The sequence below is a fragment of the Lissotriton vulgaris genome, chromosome 7 (genome assembly GCF_964263255.1).
Source record: "Lissotriton vulgaris chromosome 7, aLisVul1.2, whole genome shotgun sequence".
NCBI classification, from domain to species: Eukaryota; Metazoa; Chordata; class Amphibia; order Caudata; family Salamandridae; genus Lissotriton; species Lissotriton vulgaris.
In genome coordinates this window covers 1,734,897,232-1,734,920,381 of record NC_141695.1, presented here as the reverse complement: position 1 = coordinate 1,734,920,381, position 23,150 = coordinate 1,734,897,232, and the positions used below count along the sequence as shown (strand labels likewise).

Below are 23,150 nucleotides of genomic sequence, written 5' to 3'. Positions count from 1 at the left end.
ACAAGTTTTTCTTCTTCCCCTTTCTTGACTGGAAAGAGTTGTATATCAGTCATGTGAGAAGAGGAATTATCATCTGGAAATTTTCCGGATTGTAGGTTTCTAAGGAGGAAAACAAAAACAAAAACTTGTATTTGCACAGGGGCTTCTATTCCCTCAGTGTAGAGTGCGATGCTATGGGTAACACTGCCGAGGTATGGAATATATATGTGAATGTCACATGACCTTTCAATGAATGGAAATCCTACACCTGGACCATTTGTATTCCTGGACAAATGTAAGAATTCAAGAAAGCTGTAAATCTACACTTGAATGTCGGTGGAAATCTACGAGTACAGCTTTACGCCCTTCTTTGCCCTTCTTTGTGAATTGGTCTCAAATTCTTCAAGTGTGCTCTTCTGATATTAAAAACCATAGAGACGGTCCTTCTTACCCAGAGAACTTATGCTCTTGCTTCCAGTATTTGACTGATACAAAAACATTGAGCAAGGCACCAGTGATCTATTATATTGTACATCAACTAAAGCCTTTGGGGCACAAGTGAATCACTGCCGCAAAGCACCTCAAGTGTGCAGTCAGCTTGAAGTGCATCATAAATGCACACTGGCCAATCACAGCACAGCCTTATTGTATAAAACAACCAGCCTTACATCGGTACCCCAGTGACTGCAATTGAGAGTTTAGAGTATAGCCTTGTCTTTCTGACTCAAGGATACAGTCTTACTGCTATGTGGCAATGACAACAAAGGAGCCAGTTCATATATGCCATTGGTTGACATTCGTGTAAGGGGTCAGCGTTCATTGTTAACCTACCAGAAATACACATTTTATGGCATCGAGCATTAGTTGGGTCCCAGGACGACTGCTTGTTAGCTAATGATATTTTGTGAAATATGGTGTGTGAAAATGAAAGCCCTAAAGGAATCCTTTAAAGATTTCTCAGTTTAAAAAAAAAGCACAAATAGCAAATCAATGTTGAGGTATAGCCCCTAACAAGAAGAAGGTGTGGCACATACTACTATTTACTAATGGTTTCAGATTGCACATCTATGTAGATATCTGTGCCAGACTCACAGTGGTATGTGCCATATTCAGTCACCGTCTTACTCCCCTGGAAAATTTTCAGCTCCACTGGAACTGAGATGGTAACCTCCTTGCTCATGAAACTGATTGTTATTTTTGTGCGCGGTGGTACCTTCATCGGCACACTTAACTCTGCCTTCTTCCTTGTGGTGAATGTCTCAACCTCATCTTTCTTAACTGAGAAGGTGGTAGACGCCTCTGCTGAAATATTGGCCACTCCCCCCAAGCTAAATTCAGCACCCACCCTGATTGAAGACTCATTGCTGAATTCAAAGCTATGGGAGACATATTTCTCATACTCTTTGCAAGAAGCAGCAGTGAACTCCTGCTCACTGTCTGTGTTGTTGACGTAAAAATACTGATCTGCCTGGATGTTCTTTTCACTCTCTGTTTTTTTCTTGGCCCACAGAATTGTGGCGGTCACAGAGGCTTTCCCACGGCGCAAAGGATACACATGGGATACTTGATCATTGAAACTAATATCACAGTAGTTTGCCAGATATTCACCAGTCCTGGCTAGAATATACCTCCCCCCTCTATTTGGATGCTCGTACAGAAGCCATGCTCCACTCTGGACTCTGTGGGAAGATATCTTATCACTCATGTTTCCAAACATTAGATTGGTCTCTTGAGTCAGAACTGTTTGATTACCAGCGGCATTGGGATGCTCATAGACTGTGATCTTTGGATTGGTCAGGTCATCAGTGATCAGCCTCAGAGAAGATGCCTTGTCATTCATGTCAAGTGAAGGATGTTCTCCCTCCTCTAGAAGAATGAACCCTCCTTGGTAGTTTGGATGCTCGTACATTAGCCATGGCTGCCCCACCACCTTCACAGATGAGATGCAGTCTCCGAAGTTCTCCAATGCCAGATTCACAACATCTGCCGTAAATGTCCTACTGAGCCCCTTGAACTGGCCATTTTCATAGACAGTGATGGTGTTCATGGTGATCAGCTATGAAGTTTCCAATGTGTTTTCTGTAGTTGACCCTGTGATACAAAACAACAGCTGGTCAGTGGAGAAACATCATACGTGATTGTGTGAAAACTCACAGCACTGGCTTCTCTTTTTAAAAAGGAAACAAGGTATATTATGATGTCAATGTTCAATCTATTGTATGATTACTTAGTTAATTTACAAGTTACACAAAACACAAATATCACAGTGTGAGAGAACACGACAATAAACACTCTTTTTTTTTTTTTGGTGAACCTTTATTTGTAGCACATGTAATTACAGATATGGGCCTACAACCATCACGGCCGGCCGCTAGACAAAATCAAAACATTGCAAGCAATACGTATAGCTGTAGCAGTTCGGAGCCCAGGATAATACAATGACAGTAACTAGTTTGGAAGCGGACCCAACAACGTGAATCAGGATTTAAAGGTTCATTTTCAAATAAAGAACTAAGAAGAAGTGCCGTACAGTCGCACCCAGTCCCGCGATAGTGTGCAAATCAGGATATTTGGAACAGTAGCAATACGGGGTGGGCATCAGGGGATAAAATATACATATCAGAAGAAGTGGAAGCACAACCCCATCGTGTAACGAGTCTAAACCCCACCCCTCAACTCCAAACACATCGCTAGGAACATGGGCGACGACGACACTAAAAGAGAAGAAAGACTAAAGGGCCATAGAAACAAATACTAATCTAACACCCATCCCACAACCCCCCACGCTGCACACCCGCAGAAGGCCATGGCCTACCCCCCAGCTGCGTGCCTGTTGCCCTAATAGAACCCGAAATATAGAAAGATTGAGAAATGGAAGAAAAGAAGAGAAAATAAGCGGAGGAGGGCCCTCATCGCGCCGCCCGGCCCCGCCCTTCACCCCTACACTACGGAAATCCCAAAAAGGAAACAATACCATAAGGAAGAATAACAAATCCTGAGCACAAGAACAATGAAATATTGATCAAAGATACACACTGCACCGTCAGACAGTAAAGCAAATAGATTGTAGGCCACCTCATCCCTGACCCTGTCTGGCAGTAATACCGCCCGAAGTCCTCTCATAGTTAACATGTTATGTGCCTATGATAGTGTGACTTCCAAAGGGGGAACATCCTTTACAATGCAACTTTTACCACGCAGTGTCTTTACATCGCAACTTTTAAAACACAAACCATTACAACGCATTGCGCTGGGGGGCGCTCTAGGATAGGGAATAGATTTAATTTACTATCCAACACCTTCCCTACTATCCACGGGGGCTGGAGTTGGAATAGTAAATTAAACTATTCACTATCCAGCACCCCTCAACACTATGCATTGTAAAGGCATGCGTTGTAAAACTTGTGATGTAAAAGCATGCGTGGTAAAAGCATGCGTTGTAATGTCATACATCCCTTCCAAAGTGCAGCCAGCTTCATAAGTATTCTTGTTGGGGCAACATCTCAAGATCAGGCCGGTCATGATGACTGATAGGGGACCACAGCAGATTAGGTACTAGTTGTATGTACAAATTGAGGTCTATGTTATTCAGATACAAAGTTCCGTAGTTTGTAAAGACCCCGCAACAGGGTTAGTCAATGCTTGTTACTTCAATACAAAGCCCATTTAATGTTACCAACAGTGGGAGATGAACCGCAAGTTGTGAAGGCTGTAGACTATTCATGTTCTTTAACAAGTTTCGGTCTTGCATTACGAATTTCCCAAACTTGGCCTTGTCTGCCACTGACGCCATGCTGTACAAAAGAGGGATGACCTCTTTGGCCGACTGAATCCCACGCTGTAAGTAGGCCTCAGTAGGAGTCAGCGGGGTTGTTGCAATGCCGGACTGCAGGGAATTATGTGTGTCAAGGATTCTCTTCTGGAGTTACATTGTCTACAACTGTTGATATTATCAATGGATTTCCAAGTTGGGTTCAATTCTCTGATTGGAAGCAGGGCTAATATAGCCAAAAGTATAAGTTTTAAAATGTGCTTTTATACTGCTTGATGGAGATGGGACTTGGCTGAGCTGTGCAATTGTGGAGCCATGAAAAGCCCGGGTAGGGAGGTCTTCTATGTCCACTTCTAATAAACAATGGTACATTTTTTTTATTGCGGTTTTAATGCAAGTATAAATAATCAAATTGTTGTCCCAGTCCCCCCCCTGCAAGTTGTAGATATTCTTTAGCTACCACCAGATTATTGGACCTGGGCCAGTTTGTAGATGTAAAAATTATTTTTATTATGGCCTTCATGGTGTTTTTGGGGGTGGTTGCCTGAAAATAGTATTTAGCAAGAATTGCCTAGCTTCCCTGGTTTTGTTGCACCAGCCAAAGTTCCAAACTGATCAAGGTACTCCTTGTGTGAGACGGGAAGTGGAATAACTTCTTGTAGACTTTGCATAGGATCTTTTCTACAGCAGTGCCAATCATGCCGGGAAATGTTTGCTGAGCATAGTTGAGGGCGGGGAGAAGGGCGGGGAGAAGTTTGGCACGAACCATCCTCCGAATGGCAGTAGTTGTGGGGATGTCAAGTATTGAGATTAATATGCACAAGGCATATGTTGCCATTATTGCTTTGCTTTTCATTTTGTTTAGCAGCAAAGTCAGTCAGCCAGTTTCACATAGTCATGCTTCCAGATGGATATAATTTTGAACACAGTCCAACCTCAATGGCCCCAACTGGTAAGCCTCTTCTTAGGATATCTCCAGAAAATGTCTACTTTTGTTTAGCTCCCATTAGCCACAAGCTCATTCCTGAGATTGTATATGTTCAGGGCATTGAGGGCTTTTGGCAGACCAGATTTTGCGTGGTTGAGCAGTAGTAGTTCGTCAGCATATTGTATGAGTGGAAGTCTCCAGTCTCCAATTTTAGGTATGACTAGGTTGGCTTCTGCTAAGGCTGGGCCTACATTTGCGGTGTAAAGATTGAATAGCAGTGGTGCCAGCACAAAGCTCTGTTTCAGACCACGGTCAGTGTCAATCTTGGCGGTGGCCATCTCTCTCATGAACTTAACTCGTACCCAGGTCCTGGGGTAAAAGGACATGATTGCTAGTAGCAATTTGGATGCATCTTCCAATCCACAAACTCATGCCATACGATGTTCCGGGCAACTCTGTTGAATGCTGCTGAATTGTTGATGAAACAAACAAACAGCAGCAGTGAATTGTGGATCTTGGCTTTATGGACAAGGTATGAGAGGACAACTGTAGTGTCTACCATTGACCCTCCTTCAGGAAAGCCTGTTTGAATGAAGGGTAGTAGACCTTTTGCATAGGCCCATTGCATTAACTCCCGGAGCATTAGAAAATGTATTTTCAGACTAAGAGATTAATTTCCTAATGATGTAAAGCCCTCACACATAAAGTTGTTTCAGGTAAACCAGTTGGCTCGGGGTTTGTTAAAAGTGTAGGTTACAAAGAGCCCTTAAGAAATAGTATAAGAAAGTGACAGGATTGGACAAGATCACTGGGAAATTTCCAATAGCTAATTCTTGAAATTTAACAGCAGTTAAACCCAAATCATCAAATGTATATGTGCAACAGCAGAAAGTATTCCTTTATTAACATTTATTATATCCAAAAATAGCTTCCACTTTTGGATTTTTAGGAGAAGACCCACAGTGCACTATCAAATAATGTGTCCAACCTTTCAAGTGAGTGTTTGCTCAAGTATAACTGAATGTTCTTACAGTGTTTTTATCCACACACTTTATTATTTACCCCAATAGACCTAGGGCCAGATGAACGATGCACCAATTTGTGACTCGCAAATTGCATTGCATTTGCGAGTCGCAATTTGCGACTCACAAATTGAGATGCACAAAAGTGTCTCAGACACTGTTTGTGTTTCCAGATGGGGTTTCAAATTGCATGCGTCATTAATATGACTGAGGCATGCACAATTTATGACCCCATTAGGAATGGCTAGCACTCACAAGGATGGTGGCCTGCTGGGATCAGCAGACCACCATGTCTGTGACTGCTTTTAAATAAAGCAGTAGTTGTTTATATGCCACCCACTTTCCTTAAAGGAAAACAGGATACATTTAAAACAAAAAATGAAAAGTGAAACTTTTCAGTTTCATGTTTTAAGGGCAGTAGGTGGTACCTGGGACCACTACCTGCCCTTAAAAAAACAAATTTCAACCGATTCACAAAGGGGAAGGGGTACCCTGGGGATCCCTTCCCGTTTGCAAATGGATTGCCACCTACTTGAAGTAGGTTGTATATTGCGAGTGTTTTGACACCGCAATTGCAGTCACAAAACATTCATCCATACAAATGCGATTTGTTATTAGGAAAGGATGCCCTTGGCATGAACCTTCCTAATAACAAGCCTCAAACCTCATTTTTCGAATCAATAAAATTGACTGATTCACAAAATGAGGTTTGTACATGGCCATGCCCTAAATTGTGGTCGTATATTTGGCCCATAGTCTGCTGAATTCACAAAGGGGAAGGGGTACCCTGGGGACCCCTTCTTGTTTGCAAATGGATTGCCACCTACTTGAAGTAGGTGGAATATTGCGAGTGTTTTGAGACCCCAATTGTGGTCAGACAACATTTATCCATACAAATGCAAATTGCTATTAGTAAGGGATGCCCTTGGCACGACCCTTCCTAATAACAAGTCTCAAACCTCATTTTGCGAATCAATAAAATTGACTGATTCACAAAATGAGGTTTGTACATGGCCATGCCCTAAATGGCCCATAGTCTGCTAAACTTACTTTAAACATATGATAATAGTCAAAGATGGTAGCCAAGTTTTTTGTACCATCCACAGATTTAATGCTCTAGTAATTTGCGCATAAAACCAATGTCGGTCTTATACTGTGATCCGGAACTATGTCACATTGACAATATCTATGTGTAATTTAGGTTTGAGGGTTTTCAGACAGGGTGAGTGCTGATTCTCAGCCTGTTAGATTAATCCTGCCCTGTAGCCAGGCTCCAAAGCTGAACTATGGAGCCTTCAACCTCATCTTCCCAAAATCACACAATCTCCACCGTTCACTAGGGAGATGGAAGCAAACTGATACATTCTTTGGCACTCGACCAGGGTCTCTTCCCCTGAAGAACACTCACCTGATGATAACCCATAATCCACTCTTTGGATATTGATACTTTCCTATTGTACTTTCTTACGTACTACCTTGTCTGGGTGCCTGATTGTGTCTATAACCCTCAATTATCTGTTGCAGAGGGCTGCTAGGCGGACCTGGTAGACCCTTAATAACTGGTGGGACTAGAAAGCTGTGCCTCTTAGGGTGTTGTGCTTTTGCATCTTCCTGGTTGGACCCTTATAAACCTCATAAAAGACACTACTTTCTGTTGGATACGCCTATGATGCACCTCTATAGACCTAACAGACAATCATTATTTGTTTAAGGGAAGCTGCACCTTTCAATTTTTCGCAACTAAGCCACTCCCGGTTGAACTCCATGGACAAATGATAACTGGTGGTTTTGGGAACCTGTATCTTCCAAGTGGTAGGGCTTTCTCCCTTCACCTCGCAGCCACAGTATCTACAATGTCACTTCAAAATCAGAAAGAGACGATGGGCCCAATTCAAAAAGGTAAACTTAAACCTAAGTTTAAGTTGACGTTTGTGAATATGGCCCTTATAATTCAGGCCTACATTTAGACTTCAGGTCTAAGTTTACCTTTGTGAATTGGGCCCTCTATGTTGCCAGTGTTCCACATGCAATCTCACATCTCACAGAGGTCTTTTCACATCAACCCTATTTCTTCACCCAACATTCCCTTCTCTCCTGTCCCTCTTTATCTTCTCCTGTCATTATTTTGACTCTCTCAACTTAACTCTTTCACTACCTTCCTAACCTAACTAGTCACCAATCCGTTCCCTCTTTTGCCTTGGTTATCGTCCCCCTTTCATTCTATCCTGTATTCTCATCCATCCATCCCCCCAGTGATTGTTCTCTTAGGGAGAGGAAATATGAGTGTGAAGACACAGATTCAACAAAAACATTAGAAGTACTTGCACTAACACCCAGCTTGTTTGTGTGTGACACTGATGTAGCACATGCATTTTGTGTATGAGTGAACTAGAGTAGTGCAGATCAGTGGTATCCTTTTAAATACCTCTGGCATGTCCTTTCACACAATGGAAGGTGACATGTGTGCTCCCAGACAGTCAACGTATATAGCTTATATTCCTGCAGCTGGAGTGGGAAGACCCGGACAGTGACATGAGGGTTGTGGAGACAGTGGTCCTTTATATATTCCATGAGACTTTTTGGTTACCAAGATGCTGCTGCTGATTTGCCTTCTGAGCACGGCCAATTGGTGGATTGCAGGTGTGAAGTGAAGGAAGTCTCTATGTTAAGCCTACTCAGTTGTCTTTCCCTGGTGAATGCTTTAGCTTGGCAGATGACACTGAGGTCCAGAAATGGTACACCTCTCTGTGCATCTGTTGTAGGTGCCCCAGGATGGAGACAACGCTGCTGTTAGATATCATTCTACAAAACGTCTTGTCTGGAGTACAGCCTGGAAAGAACACTTGTTTATCAAAGTGGGATCTAAACCACCCACTTTGTTGCATGGTAAACATGGGTGCAGATCAAGAAAATCAAGTATAGAATGTGTGTCCAAGATATCTAGGACTAAAATATCGATATTTTAGTTCTCAATATTTATATATTCAAGGGATATAGATTTGGAGTTGTGAATAGTAAATCTAAACTTTGCTATATGCCCTTATCTTCTCAATATGTTGGGCTTTGATATTTTTGTCATGATATTGCAGCCACTTGATATTATAAACTAATTATTTACTTTTTCATTATTTTCTCATTATATTGAGGCCATTTGATATTCCTTGCTATATCTTCTGGACTACAACTGTAGGCTTGAAGATATATTTGCATTCTTTGATTTCTCCTACCAACATATAAATACAAGGATGGCTAAAGTTTATGCTTGTTGTGTTCATCGATCTCCCAAAAATTAGAAGATTTGTGAATGCAGATGTCTTTTTTTCCCTCTGTCTACTTTCCTCCACACCTCATTCGCAGTATTTTGATTTTCTTTTTACATATATACTGCAAAATTGACCCAAAGGTATTGGAGAACTTTAAATAAGCAACAGTTACATTACACATTCATTTGTTTTGCTTTTATGATTTGGAGTGCATGTGACCCTCCAATGACATGATCACAATATAAAGAAGATTGTAGCTCTTTACTCTAGGGTAACAATCTTCCACTCTCAGGTTTCTGACTTTCCCAAACTTCTTTGCTAAAATATCTATTCCATTGAGACTGCTGTAAATTGCCCTATGTGATTGAGAATTCACTATTTTTCCAAAAATGTAGATTCAATATTGTACCAGGATAGAAGCTCCATAAGTAATTTTGACTGGGTCTCAGAAGATTTCTGAAAATGGGCCTATTGCTGGAACCCCTAGTTCAAGTGTTAGCCTTTGACCCCCAAAGTTTGAATCCTGTTATGCCCTGTGTGGCCTGTGAATTTGTTAGCCAGTTTGCTGTATGTGTCTGTTTTTTTTCTTCTGTGTAGTGCTTGTGTATGTGGATCTTTACCTGTATGCATGTGTAAGTGAAAGTGTGTGTGCTTACAGAGACTTCTTTCAACTGATTTATATATATACATGAAACCTTATGTGACCTACACGTAATTATGTTTCACTTTAGCAGTTTAGGTTCTTCTTTTTTTGTTAAAATTCACTTGGGACACAAACTCACTCTTTGGATTACATATGTGTGTATAATGCTATAGAAATTGTATATAAACTGTCGATCTCAAGGTTTTCATAAATGATCATAACATTTGCTGTGTGTGTATGTGCTGCTTTCTTTGTTTGATATCCATTCAATCACCCTTATTGCCATTGTGCATTACCTTTATCAAGAAGAGATCCTGTTTTTCCCACAGTATACCTGTTTGTTGCATTGGAACCGTTATGTCCAATGCCATAGCTCTTGTTTGCATATTAGGAAACTTTGTAACATAGGCACTTGGTCTAGTTTTTGTGAAAAGCATGTGTTAAAATCAATAAGCATTTAAAAGTTGGTTGTTAGGGCAGAGTAACACAGGCTATAAATAAGAATTTTGGTACATTTTATCTTGCAGATTACCATAGTAGGCAATGGCTTCAATTTTAGCCACCAACTCTGACAAACCCTGGGGAGTTTCACTGTGATGATTCTTGTTAGACCCTGTTGTTTTTCAAGCTGTATCAATTTACATGTTTATCATTTTATAACTGTTTGCATGATAGTTGCTAGTTTATGTGCACTTGAGAAAGGCTGATGTTGGGTATGGTGTAGAGCCAATGTTAAAGGGTAAAGACGTCATCAGTTAATGGGGAATTTCATGCCAGATTACATAGGTTTGATCTATTTATGATGACCCTTTATGACACAGCCAATAGGCCTGACCCATTTATTTTGAAAACCATGACTGAAGACAATAGGCTTTTGAGGATGGAATATTATCACTCTGTGCTAAAGCCTGCAGGTAGATATTTTGATACACAATATTTCACAGATTACCCTAGTGTGGATAGAATGTATACACTAGAATGATCCTTCCTATCTTAGGAGAGAGAATATTTTGCTTTGCCAACTCTATTTTTGTATACATTTCGATTGTTAAGATTGCATGCCAGATGGTAGCCTTTTTGGAAAGCTTATACTCAGTACAAAGGGCTTGAGCTGGTTATGGTGACAAGTCAAAGATAAAGGCTAATTATCTGATTGTTTGTTAAAAGAGTTAGTGAGCCTAACATACTGAGTGTGAAAAACATGCGCTAACCACAATAGCATTTAAAGGTTGATTGCTATTACTCTGAATTAAATCCTTCAGATAGGCATTTTGTTACATGGATTCTCACGGATTACCACAGTAGGAACGAGTGTTGGTGCACATCGTGGGTATAGTAGATTTGTAATATCAGAATCCTTGATAGCCCCTCACAGGAGTGATTGTATTTTCCTTTGCCAACTGTAATTTTGTCTACTATATAACTGTATGACTGTATGCCTGGGAGTTTGCCTTGTGGGAAAGCATATGCACAGCACAGGAGGCCTCAGTTGGTGATAATGACAAGCCAATGATAACAGCTACAAACCTGATTGATTTACTTTTGTAAAGCATCCTATTTGCCTTTAAGGGAAAACAGGCTGCACTTCAACAGAAAAACAAAGATTAGTTTATTTAAAAGCATTCACAGACATGTTTTGCCATTGTGCAACATTTGGTCCATCATCTTGTGTGTTTTGCTGTTCACCCTATGTGGGAAGGGTATGCCCAGACGTGGGTCCCGTGCTCACTACGCCACTGGAGTCAAGCTGTCCTGGCTGAAGATGGCTGATAGCCAGAAACCGGTCCTAGGATGCTTGATTCCGGTCCAGGGAAGATATGGTTTGGCAGTTTGGTCTGGACTGTTCCCATGAGGCACAGGGTAAAGACTGATTTGCATGTGGCCATGTCTGAACTCGGGTGGCCTGGTGAGCAAAATAACGATGGATTAAACCCAGATCTGTGACTGGGGGTGAATGTTTTGCCATTGTGCAACATTCCGTCCATCATCTTGTGTGTTTTGCTGTTCACCCTATGTGGGAAGGGTATGCCCAGACGTGGGTCTCGTGCTCACTACGCCACTGGACTCAAGCTATCCTGGCTGAAGACGGCTGATAGCCAGAAACCGGTCCTAGGAGGCTTGGTTCCGGTCCAGGGAAGACATGTCTTGGCAGTTCGGTGTGGACTGTTCCCATGAGGCACAGGGTCAAGACTAATTTGCATTTGGCCATGTCTGAACTGGGGTGGCCTGGTGAGCAAAATACCAATGGAATAAACCCAGATCTGTGGCTGGGGGTGAATGTTTTGCCATTGTGCAACATTCCGTCCATCATCTTGTGTGTTTTGGTCTGCTGAACCCAACATGCCACCATCCCGGTGATGGCTAACATTCCTAATGGGTTGCAATTTGATACTTACCTCAGTAATATTCATAGGGGAGATTGATTTGGGACCCACTAGGAATATCTATTTTAAAAATAAAAGATTCATACATTAGGAATTGCAATTTACTCTTTGCGATTAGCAGAATATTGCAGGTAGGGTATAACTATTCCCTATGTTAATACATCTGGGGCTTATTCCCTTAATTTTAGAAGCTGAGCCTATGATTGGTAACATATTTCTAGAAGTACACTAAGAATTAAAGAAAACATTAGTGATTAAAGGCTTGGGTGTTGATCCCCTCCTAGAGACTTGCAAAGATTTCAAAACTATGATAGGCAGACCCCTATGAAGTAATCCCTCTCTCTCAATTTCCAGAACAGAAGTCTAAGTGGGGTGTGGGTCTCCATGGGAAGAGGAAGATAGCTAGCTCCTGGGTGAGAAAGCTAGCAGAAGGATCCACTTCTGCTCCACCACTAGGTGAAAACTTAATGGGAACCATTGTCTACTCTTCCAGTATGAGAGGACAATCACCGCCTCTGCCAACTCCCTCTGTAAACTTGCCTGGAACTTGGGCATCAAAGAAATTGAGGGAAAAACATAAATAAAGCTGTTGGGCCATGGGCTGAAAATAGCTTCCACCCCCACTTGCCCGAGGCTCCTGAAACCACAAGAGAAACTCCTGGAGTTGACTTTAATGTTAATTCGAAAAGATGCCAACATGAGGAACCACCAAACTGTGACAGATCTCTTGAAAAACTGTCTCAATACAAAGCCCTGGGAAAACAGAAATACCCTGTTCAGGTAATCTACCTGTGACTTCACATCTCCTCTGATATAGACTGTCCTTAGATGAATTCAATGGTTTTCTCTCCTGAGGCAAATCTGATGAGTCAGTTAATATAGAGAGGGGAAGCCTGTCCCAAACAAGTTATTTAGCTAGGACATGGCTACCCTGTGGTCTGTCCTTATCTTTAAGGTCCCCACTCTGGAGGTTATGTGAACTTGAATAATTCTCAAGATTGCCATTAGCCCAATCCAGTTTGATGACTTGGCCCTTTCCAATGCACTCCAAAGACCCTGAGTGGTTTGATAGTACATAACTTCCCCATAACCTATAACACTGGCATCGATTTTAATAATTACTGGATTGAGGTAAGTAAACATAGTTCCCCGTGTTAGAGAGGATAGATTCCTCCACCAAGCTTAGTCTTCCCAAACCGTAGAGATCACGTGAATCAGATCTTTGTAACCCTACTGTTGAGGGGACCCAATGGTCCAAGTCCCCCAGATGAATACGTGCACAAGGGACGATACTAAGAGTTTCTGCTTAAAAAAAAATAAAGTAATCGGAATTCAACATGCTGTACAGAAAAATTAATATAAGAAAACTGAGGAGACCAAAGGAAAAAGGCAATATTTACCAAGTCTCCCTGGATTGGTAACCACTGTCTTGCTGGAGTTTCCTATCCAGGCAACAATTCTGCTATGATCTGCTGGATCTTTTACGTCCTAGCCTCTAGTAAGGAGAACAATCATATGCTGGTGTTAAATGCTGTTTCAATGTATTCAACTATCTGGCAAAAAGTCAGATGGCATTCTTCAATTTATAAGAAATTCCAAGTCCTGAGCCTCCTGAATTGTGATCTGTGTATTCCGCATAGCCTCCTCCTTGGATGGAGCCTGGACCAAGAGATCATCCAGGTATGGGTAGGGCATTACCCTTTAAGAACGTAACACGCCCAGGACTGGAGTTTGAACTTTCATAAAAATTCTAGGTGAGGTCTTAAGGCCAGAGGGTAGTCCTCGAAATTGCCAATGTTGGCTATTGATGGCAAATATGAGATACCTCTGGTAGGAAAGAGAGACCGAAATGTGAAGGTATGCATCCTGAGGATCTATCTTGGTCAAGAAGACCCTCTGTTAATCAATGGAATCACCTTTTGAAGGGTATACATCCGAAAGCGTACCCTGGGATTGTAGGTGTTGAGAAACCTGAACTCTATAATAATTTTGTAGTTCCTAGATGCCTTCTTCGTCAAAAACTCTCGAAAGTTGCATCCATTCCCTCTCTCTCCTGTGCAGGGTAATGGAATTCTAAAGGTCTTCTCAATTAATGAAGCAATTTTGTTTCAAAAAGATTTCCTCTTCTACCCTGCCCAGCGACCAACATGGTTTCACAAAATGAGGGTATCAGAATTTTAGGACAAGCCTCTACAGAGTAACCTACTGAAATGATTTGGATAACCTGGCAGTCTGCTGAAAAAGAAAAAGTTGACCTCCAATGGTGCTCTGGAGGATGGCGGCATTGCCAGGAGATCTGTTTTGGTTCATTCCTTCCACTTGGTTAACAAGAAGAGGTATTGGATTGGGAACCCTTGGATTGGTACCCTTCACTGATTGTTTAAAAAGTTAGATATCTTCTTATATTTGTCATACCTTTTCCTGTCACACTGAGCAGAAGTCTGTGTGTAGTGAAAAGGCTGAGTGCGCTTCTGTGATTTCCGCAACACCTCCATTAGTTTCTCCTCAAACAGCCTGTTGCCTGAATAAGCCATCCTTAAGAGACAGATCTTTTGGATGGCACCTACTTCCAGCTTCTGAGATATAGATGGTGTCTCATGGCTACTGCCCCTGCTGATGCAATGCCGGGGTTCTTAAGTTGTCAAACTTTCAGGTCCTAGAGATACTTGGCTTGACTCTTCATCCTCTCCATCATTTGAAAGTAATAGTCCACTTCCTGAATGTTGGAGGATAGAGCCTGGAAGTCTTTAACAAGTGAGTGGGGGGCATAGACTGCGTAAATATCGAACCGCATTACAAGATCTGAATGAGATCTTTTAAGGGCAGGCTCCACCTTCTTGCCAACTGGGACTGAAAACGTCACATCCTCTGAAAGCAGGGAAGGTTCTCAGGGAGACTTGCCTTGAGAGGATCCACAGTTTAATAAGGGAACTCTATTTTCTTCTTGCCCAAAGGATATAAGCTCTCCATAAACTTTGCTACCAAGACCGTTTCAGGATCTTTCTGTTCCCTCCTGAAATGATTCATTACTGCTGGAATAATCAGAGCATTTGGGAGGAGAGGTTAATGAAACTGGCAAAACCAATCGCTATTAGTTCTAGGTTGGTACTCTTCAACAGGCAATTGAAATTTTAAGGAAAGATAAGGAATTATTGTTTGAAATTCTCCTGAAAATATTTTCCCTTAGTTATAAACCAGTATTATTGTCATCATACTAAGAAGACACCCAAGAAGAGAGAGTATGGCGAGGAAACCGAGAAAAAATCACCACATTAAAAAAGGAGACGATGCAGGCGCAGGAGAGGACTTGTTTCGCTGGTGGTAATAGCTTGTTATGCTATGTTATGTTACATGGTAATTTATAGAGCGCTTGTTCACCAACAGGTCTCTTGGCGCTATGGGGGCACAGAGGAGGAAGAGTAGATGACAAAAAAACAGAAAAAAGCAAGCAAAGAAACAGCTAGTTATACGCCAGGGTGAACAGCCACATTTTGAGTAGTTTCCTGAACCGCACATAATCCACCTCAAGCTGAATAGAGGTGGGCAGTGAGTTCCAAAGCTTCGGGCCCAGAAAAGAAAACGGAGTCCCACCAATGCATTTGCGTCTAATTCTGGGCACTGTCAAAAGATTCAAATGCATTGATCTCAGAGCACGATGGGGCAGATGCTTACTAATACACGAGGAAATGAACCTTGGGCCAGTTTTTCGAATGACTTTGAAAAGAATGCTGCCAGTTTTAAACATCGCGCTCTACTCCACTGGAAGCCAGTGGAGATCTTTAAGCAGCGGAGTATTGTGGCATCTTCTATCTTTAAGATAGATTTCTCTTGTGGTTGGTTCTGTATTATCTGAAGTTGATGCCTCAAATATAGTGGGATACCAAGGTAGAGGGCATTTTCTTATTCAATTTTTGAGAGAACAAGGGCAATCACGATTTAAAGACTGGCCTCTTTACTAAAGAAACATCTAATCTTACGCAATTTGCAGAGTTGGACGAAGCAGGCAGAAGTAACTGAACTAATTTGGGTGGTCATAGAGAGGTCTGAATCAATATGGAGACCAAGGCTCATTATCACGGGTTTAGAAATTGGGGCCACACCTAGCTCAGGGGGCCAGTAGGAGGGTGTCTAATGAGCCAGTTTTTTGCTAGGAATGATAATCTCAGTTTCTTCAGAATTGACTTTCAATTGGATCTTGTCCATCCAGGTTTTTACATGAATCATGGAGCTGCTGACAAAATCGTTCAATTCAGTAGTGTTCTCCAAAGTGAAAATTAGCAGCATGTCATCAGCATAGTTTAAGATTTTAACCCCCAACTGCCTGAAGTCTCGAGATTAGGGGACGTATGTAAATGTTGAACAGGATAGGCGAGAGAGAGGAACCCTGTCGGACCCCGCAACTTATTTCAACAGTGTTAGATTTAAAAGGTGAGAGCCACACGGATTGATTGTGGTCCTCTGAAGAGGAGCTGAACCAGTCCAGAGCCAAACCTCCGAGACCCGCTGCGGCGAAGCGATCCAACAAAATGTTGTGGTTAACGGTGTCAAAAGCCGCAGACAGGTCTAGGAGGATGAGGGCCTGAGAACGGTCAATGTCAGCCTGTCCTTTAATATCGTCTAAGACCGATAAAATCACAGATTCAGTTGAGTGTGCTGGACGAAAACCTGCCTGGTGGGAGTCCAGAAACTCAGAGGCGTCTAAAAAAGAACTAAGGCAGGCTGCTACATGAGTCTCCAGAAGTTTTCCTGGAAAACTGCAGTAATGATATGGGTCTGTAATTCTCCAGCTTTTTAGGATCCAATCCCTGTTTTTTTTTTTGTGGAATGACCACTGCTTCCTTGAAAGCTAGTGGTACCATGCCATGAGACAAGGAAAGATTAAGCAAGTTAAGAATGGTATCAGGGAAGGCCCGAAAGATTTCTTTCTTTATCTTAATAGGGCATTAATATATATGGGAACCAGATTTGACCTTCATTACTAGATCCAGAAAACATTTCTTGTCCAGCATTGGAAAGGTGACAAGAGAGGAGGAATTAGAATCAACCATGCTGTCTTCAGTATTGTTGTTAATGGAGTCAATAGAATTTTTTAATTTTTTTATTTTTTCCACCAAAATAGGAATTTTACAAAGTTCTTGAGTCACACGACATAGGGGCACATTACGATCTCGGACGGACTTGCGTCCGTCCGCGAACCCTGAGTAGGAGGGAAGGTCCGCATGGGCTGTGGCGTTCCCTCCTGTGCAATTAGGATGTGACCGCCACCCTCACGGTCACATCCTATATGTTTAACATTACGCCGGGTGCAGCTTCAAGCTGCACCTGCCGCAATGTTAAAAATGCATACATTGCATTTGTATGCAGAAAGCGGCAGGCACCGCGCGGTGCCTGCCGATTTCTGCATACAAATGCAGGGGGGTACCATAGGTACCCCCCATGTGCACCCCCCACCCCCTTTCACCCAGGGGGCCAGTTACGGGCCCCCGAGGTGAAGATCTGTATGCTTTTCCACAGCGAAGAACCCGCCACGGAAAAGCATTTTTTGCCAGCCATCCTAATATGTCTGGCGTGTCCGAGAGACACCGCCACCATATTAGGGCTTTTCCGCTGCGGTTGTAAGCCAACCGCGGCGGAAAAGCGGCGGACTGAAGCCAAGACCCATCAGCCATCCTAATGTGGCGGTGGGTCTTTGGTGGGTCCATAGAGGATTTTCCACATCCTCCATCATAATCGGCCCCTTGGTTTGGAAAGTTCTTTCACAATATTAAACATTACCTTAGAGCTGTTGTCTGAGTTAAGTACCTTGTTGGTGAAGAAGGCTCTTTTAGCCTCCACAATGGCTGCTTTGTACGCATGTCATTTTACAGTATATTTCGTTTTAGCCTGCACAGAGTACAGTTTTCACCACTTTAGTTCGGCATGGTATAAATGGAGTTGTAGGGTTTTCAACTCCTTTGTGAACCATTTTGATGCTTCATGTTGCCTAAGGCGGGAGTTTATAATCTGAAGAGGGGCGTGAATATTAAATGCCTTGCTTTGCCAATCAGAGATCTCTCTTTCCCAGTTATACAAATCTCCTTTGGGGGCAGGCTGCTCATGGGAAAGCTTATCTAGGAGCGCTTTCAGGTCAACTCGGTTCCAATTTCTAACGGTACTTCTTAAGTGGTGTGTGTGGTTCAACAGTGACAAATTGTTCAGTTTAAAACTAATAATGCAATGATCTGACCATATGCATGGTTGAATATCCAAGCCATTCAAAATAACATTGGTGGACCATACTTGGTCAAGGGTATGGCCTCTGATAAGCGTAGGTGAATAAATATGTTGAGTAAGGTTGAGGCTAGTGAGGGACTCAGTGAGTTCCTTAGACAGTGTTCACTCATCAGTTTCATTAGCCCAATAGTTCAGATCTCCTACAACCAGAATTTTATCGTAATCTGTAGTCAGGGATGCAATATTGCTAGCTAAAACTTTGGGAAAGTCAGGCATCGTTGTGCGGGGTCTATACAGTATCACACATAGTAGGGTGCTAATGTGTAGATCCATTTTAACTACTAATGAATCAACTAACCACCTGACCATGATTGTAGCTTCCACTCACAGAAAAAAGGAGACCTACATCGTCTATGTACAACTCCATGAAGATACACTGCTGGCTGATGTACTCAAGCAGGGAAAAAAGCAGCCAAAATCCAATCCGGCTTATATATTGCCGAGGCCCTAAACCATAGGCAAGCAGTAACATGCCCACAGGAGCCATGTACCCTTTTCAACAAACTCCCGTCTTTTTTTTATTTTAAAGGGAGCTCTAAGGAAGTCAAAATAAGGTCTAATTAATGTTATACAAAAAAACAAAATGTAAAGTGTGACCCAGACATCCTGCTCCTATAAATCAAACGCCCCTCCCAGCCTGTATACCTCAAGGTCGAGACTGGAAGTAGGCGAGAGCAGCTGCATGAGGTTAAAGAAGAGTGGGTCTATGCCCCAGCTTCAGCCCCTGCTGCCCAAGGCTAATAGAACAAGAGGGGGCAACCGCCTGTGGCTAATACAAGAGCAGACTGGTGCTTTGAGTGAGGCTATAGAACAAAGGCCGGTGCACCACACACGTATTTATGTATAGAGCAAGTGGGCCGGTGCACCATTCATCAAAGGGCAGGGAAAAGGGCCCCTGCAGCACACTAATCCTTTCGGGTTCCAGAGTAGAGTGCGAGTCGTTGAAAAGCACTTCGCCTTGCCAGGGGTAGTAAGCGCTATATAAATACAATTACTTTGGACTGAAATAAAATGGAACCAAGCTCCTTTCACGGCCACATGTCCAAAGTCAAAGTGAAGAGACACTAATAGCCTGCTCCAGCTCATATGATGAATAAAGTTCCTTACCTTAAAAGAACGAGTTCTCCCTCACTCTGTAAGAGGCGGCCTTAGGCACGTGCAAGCTGTGCACCTGCACAGGGCCGCCAAACCCCAGGGCCCGCAACGCCAATATATATCCTTAATATAATAATCATCTGATGATGGATACATATTTGCGTGGCGCCCCCTGGCAGGGATTTGGCGGCATCCGGCTCTGTTGCACTTCAACGTTTTATTAAAACACCTTCCTGAGCTCCAGGGGGCTCCGCTCCGCCCGAACCCCCTTCTTCTGGGGCCCCCTACCTATGCTCCCTGCCCAGGGCCACCATGAGCCTAGAGCTGCCCCTGACTCTGTCACTGGGGATGCTTCAGCATCCCCAGTGAAAGTGAATTGAATGGCACAAAAAGGCACTGGAAGTGCAGCAGAGAGGGCATAATAGGAGGAGATCCCTTGGAGTTATGGAAAGTGTAAAAAGCCGTAGGATTGGGTGAACAAGTGGCAGTAATAGCTGGCATATTACTCATGTAAGTAAGGAATGGGACGGGGAAGAGGAGTTAATAGGGGTTCCTTGTTAAATGTATGAAAAATGGTATTTTAATACTTATTTTTGTTTCTGTCTTCTAACAAAAACAATTCATGCACCATTCTTGCAAAGGAAACATGAAAAGCATTACATTTTTCATCTTTTTTATTTAATGGAATAGCACTAAAAACAGGCATTTCATCTCTAAATGGGAGCATGTGTAAAATAAAGTTACCTTCGGTGTAGCTCTCTTTCTCTGTCTGCTTGTCGGTCTGTCCTATAACACAAAATAATGCAAAAGGTCAGCACACCTTTAGTCTGTGTGAATCCTGCTGAAACATGGGAGTGCTGCACTGATTTGTGCATCTTCACCACCCACCCACCTCTAAGCAGGGGTGTACTAGCAGAGGTGCAGCAGCTGCAGTGGCACCAGGCCCAAACTCACCCCAATTAATGGCTGCAATACAACACTTAGGAAATGGGGCACTGAGATTGTTCATTGTGTTGTGGCCCATTTATTTATTTATTTTTTTATTTATTTATCATTTGTAAAGCGCGAAACGAAGGCCCATGGGCATCTCGGCGCTGAGTAACTGCAATGTTTGGCCAACAAGGGTGCCGGGATCCTTTCTATGTCACTGCCTGTAAGCATCTTGCTGGAATTCGTGCTCCTGAACTTCAGCTCTTCTCTTAATACACTTCACACCATGGCATCATTTTGATGACTACAGCAAAGTTTTTTCCCAGTTAGGTAAACAGGTGATCGAGTTCTTCCATTGTGCCCAACCTTGACCAACTGATGCACTTTCACAGGCGCAAACTTGGATACCATGTGGTATCCATCACTCAATCACATTGTTTATTAGAATTTACAGATAAAACCATAAAAGACATAAGATTTCAATAAAATTAACACAGTCACTCACTTACCTGCTTACACCTTCTCGAAGGCATTCACGAATCTCACAGTCACTCACTCAGTACACACTCATCTATACATTTACTGACACACTCAGTGCCATATTCAGTTACTTATACACACCTCACTATTCATAAACATAATCCACAAATCAAACAACCACCCAATTCCCACATATGCACTCTCAGCATTGCATTACACACTAACACTTGAAAAACTCCCACACTTGTCGCACCCACACCTTTCCACACTCAGTCACAATCTTGACAATCATCTGCAGTCAACCACAAACACACACACACACACACACACATCCATTGACACTAGTTTGACCCTTCAATGTCACAAAACTGCGCATGCGCCTACCTGGTGTGACCTTTCACTGTCACAAAACTGGGCATGCACCGACTTCCATGTTCACTTGTGTGCACACACACACAATTAAAGCTCCCACCATCCCCTTCACATGTTCACCAGTAGGTATTGTTCTGTCCTTGCCTCTATCTGCACCAAGCGTGAGATGTGGAGATCCCTGGCCCCTCTCTCACTTGTTCTTTTGTCCTAACTTTTTATCCATCATCCTTATCATTATTAATATCATATATTGGTTTTGCATTGCACGTTAGTGTAGCTGTTGTGTCACGTGTGAGGATGCCACTTAGTGCTTAGCAATCAACGTGTGTTCTGTTGTTCTGTATATGACTTTGTTTCATGAAGGGGTTGTTAGTTTGAGAAAGTGTATCACAACATGCACTAATGCCAATGTGCACAACAAAGTAAATGTCGAAGTGTCTGCGGCTTAATGTCTACCTGGCTTTAATGCACTAACACATGCAAACACTGGCATGACAAATGCTGTTTGCAGCTACTAGCACTTTAAATACAGATCTATTTGCTTTGCCAATGCTCGATAACATTTTCGTTGCATTCCATTATCTTTCCAACCCTGGATACGAATTTACTCCAACCCTTTGCTGGTTAAATTCTCTGACCACTTCCGGGATAAGAATGGGTGTAATTTGTGAATGTCCACAAAGCCACCAGTTTGGGGTGTTCACAGGATCTTAAAACAAGCCATGCCATTTCCATCATTGCTCAGGGATCACTACTGCAGAATATACACAATCGTGCAGACACTCACTCATTAGTAAATGCATTGCCACATGCTACGTATCATTTTGTGCCTACCTGACAGGAGTAAAAATGAGTGTTTAATCATTCTCCCAATATCGGTGCTTGTGTGTATGTGTGGGTGTGTATACATGTGTGCAGGTGTGCGCGCACTCTTATATCTGTGTAACTCAGTTTTGATGTGACATGTCTGTGTGGGTTTACAGATCTGTATTTGCATGTGTATCTGCATGAGTGTTATGTATGTCAGCAGTCATGCAAGTTAGGCTTATGTGTGTGAAATGCATTTATGTGATGTGTCTATACCCCAGTATGTATACCCCAGTATGTGTTTATACCCCAGTATAGGCAGAGTGACAGTGCATCACCGACACCATGACAATAGGAGCAGCACACCTACTCCCTATCTGAGACTATGTTAGTTTACAAAAAGGAGTGCTAGCATCCATGTACAGTACTCACCCGCAGATGTCCCCTCTTCAGTCTCTCCTTGCACTTGCCTACCAGACACCCTCTATATAAGGCCTGGCTTCTGCCCCTCCCAGGCCTCCGGTGCACTATTTTCCATATGTAAACAGCCCCCAGTTGAGTTTTAAGCAACCCCCTAATCGAATCAGTTTCTAAGCATGCATTGAAATGTCTAATTATGCAAATATAAGCACATCTCTTCAGGCACACAGAATACATTGTCAAAGTCACAAGTATGAATAAATCAACCCTGTCCAATGTGCTGAGATGATGTGACACAGAAGCGGCTCGGTTTAGACAGACGCGGATCAGCTGGAACTGGTGACGTGTAAGAGCCCTCTCACGACTGCCTTTCTGCCACTGAGAACATCATTTTACCTTCCATGAACTCCGCAAAACCCTGGCTCGCTACTTCCACAAGATATCCAACATCCACAGCAATTATGAACACCTACCCATCCACCTCTACCGCCTCTTTACGCCAACCGACGCCACCTTCAACCATCTGCTCACCACATAGACCACCACAGAGATCAGGAACTCCATCCACTCTGGAGCCCCCACATACCCCTGCCCCACCTTCTCTTTAACCTAAGGAGCAAGGAAATCAGCTATAAACTCACTTACATTCTCAATGGATCCATCACCACAGTCACCTTTCCCACTTAATGGAAACAAGTAGTCAGACACCTCCTCAAGAAACCCTCTGCCATAGTCCCTGAGAAGGTCAGCAACTGCTAACTGTAACCGGAAAGCAAAAATAT

At 42.7% G+C, this 23,150-nt stretch overlaps 1 pseudogene across 1 annotated transcript; it reads right to left on the bottom strand.

Annotated features, from left to right (window-relative positions):
• Window positions 1-751: 751 nt before the first annotated feature.
• Window positions 752-22,407, bottom strand: LOC147706509 (epidermal differentiation-specific protein pseudogene; annotated as a pseudogene). The gene is made up of 3 exons (XR_015297658.1): window positions 22,381-22,407; window positions 20,104-20,145; window positions 752-2,070 (listed from the first exon to the last, which is right to left on the bottom strand). The product of XR_015297658.1 is annotated as an epidermal differentiation-specific protein pseudogene (transcript).
• Between the last annotated feature and the right edge of the window lie 743 nt (window positions 22,408-23,150).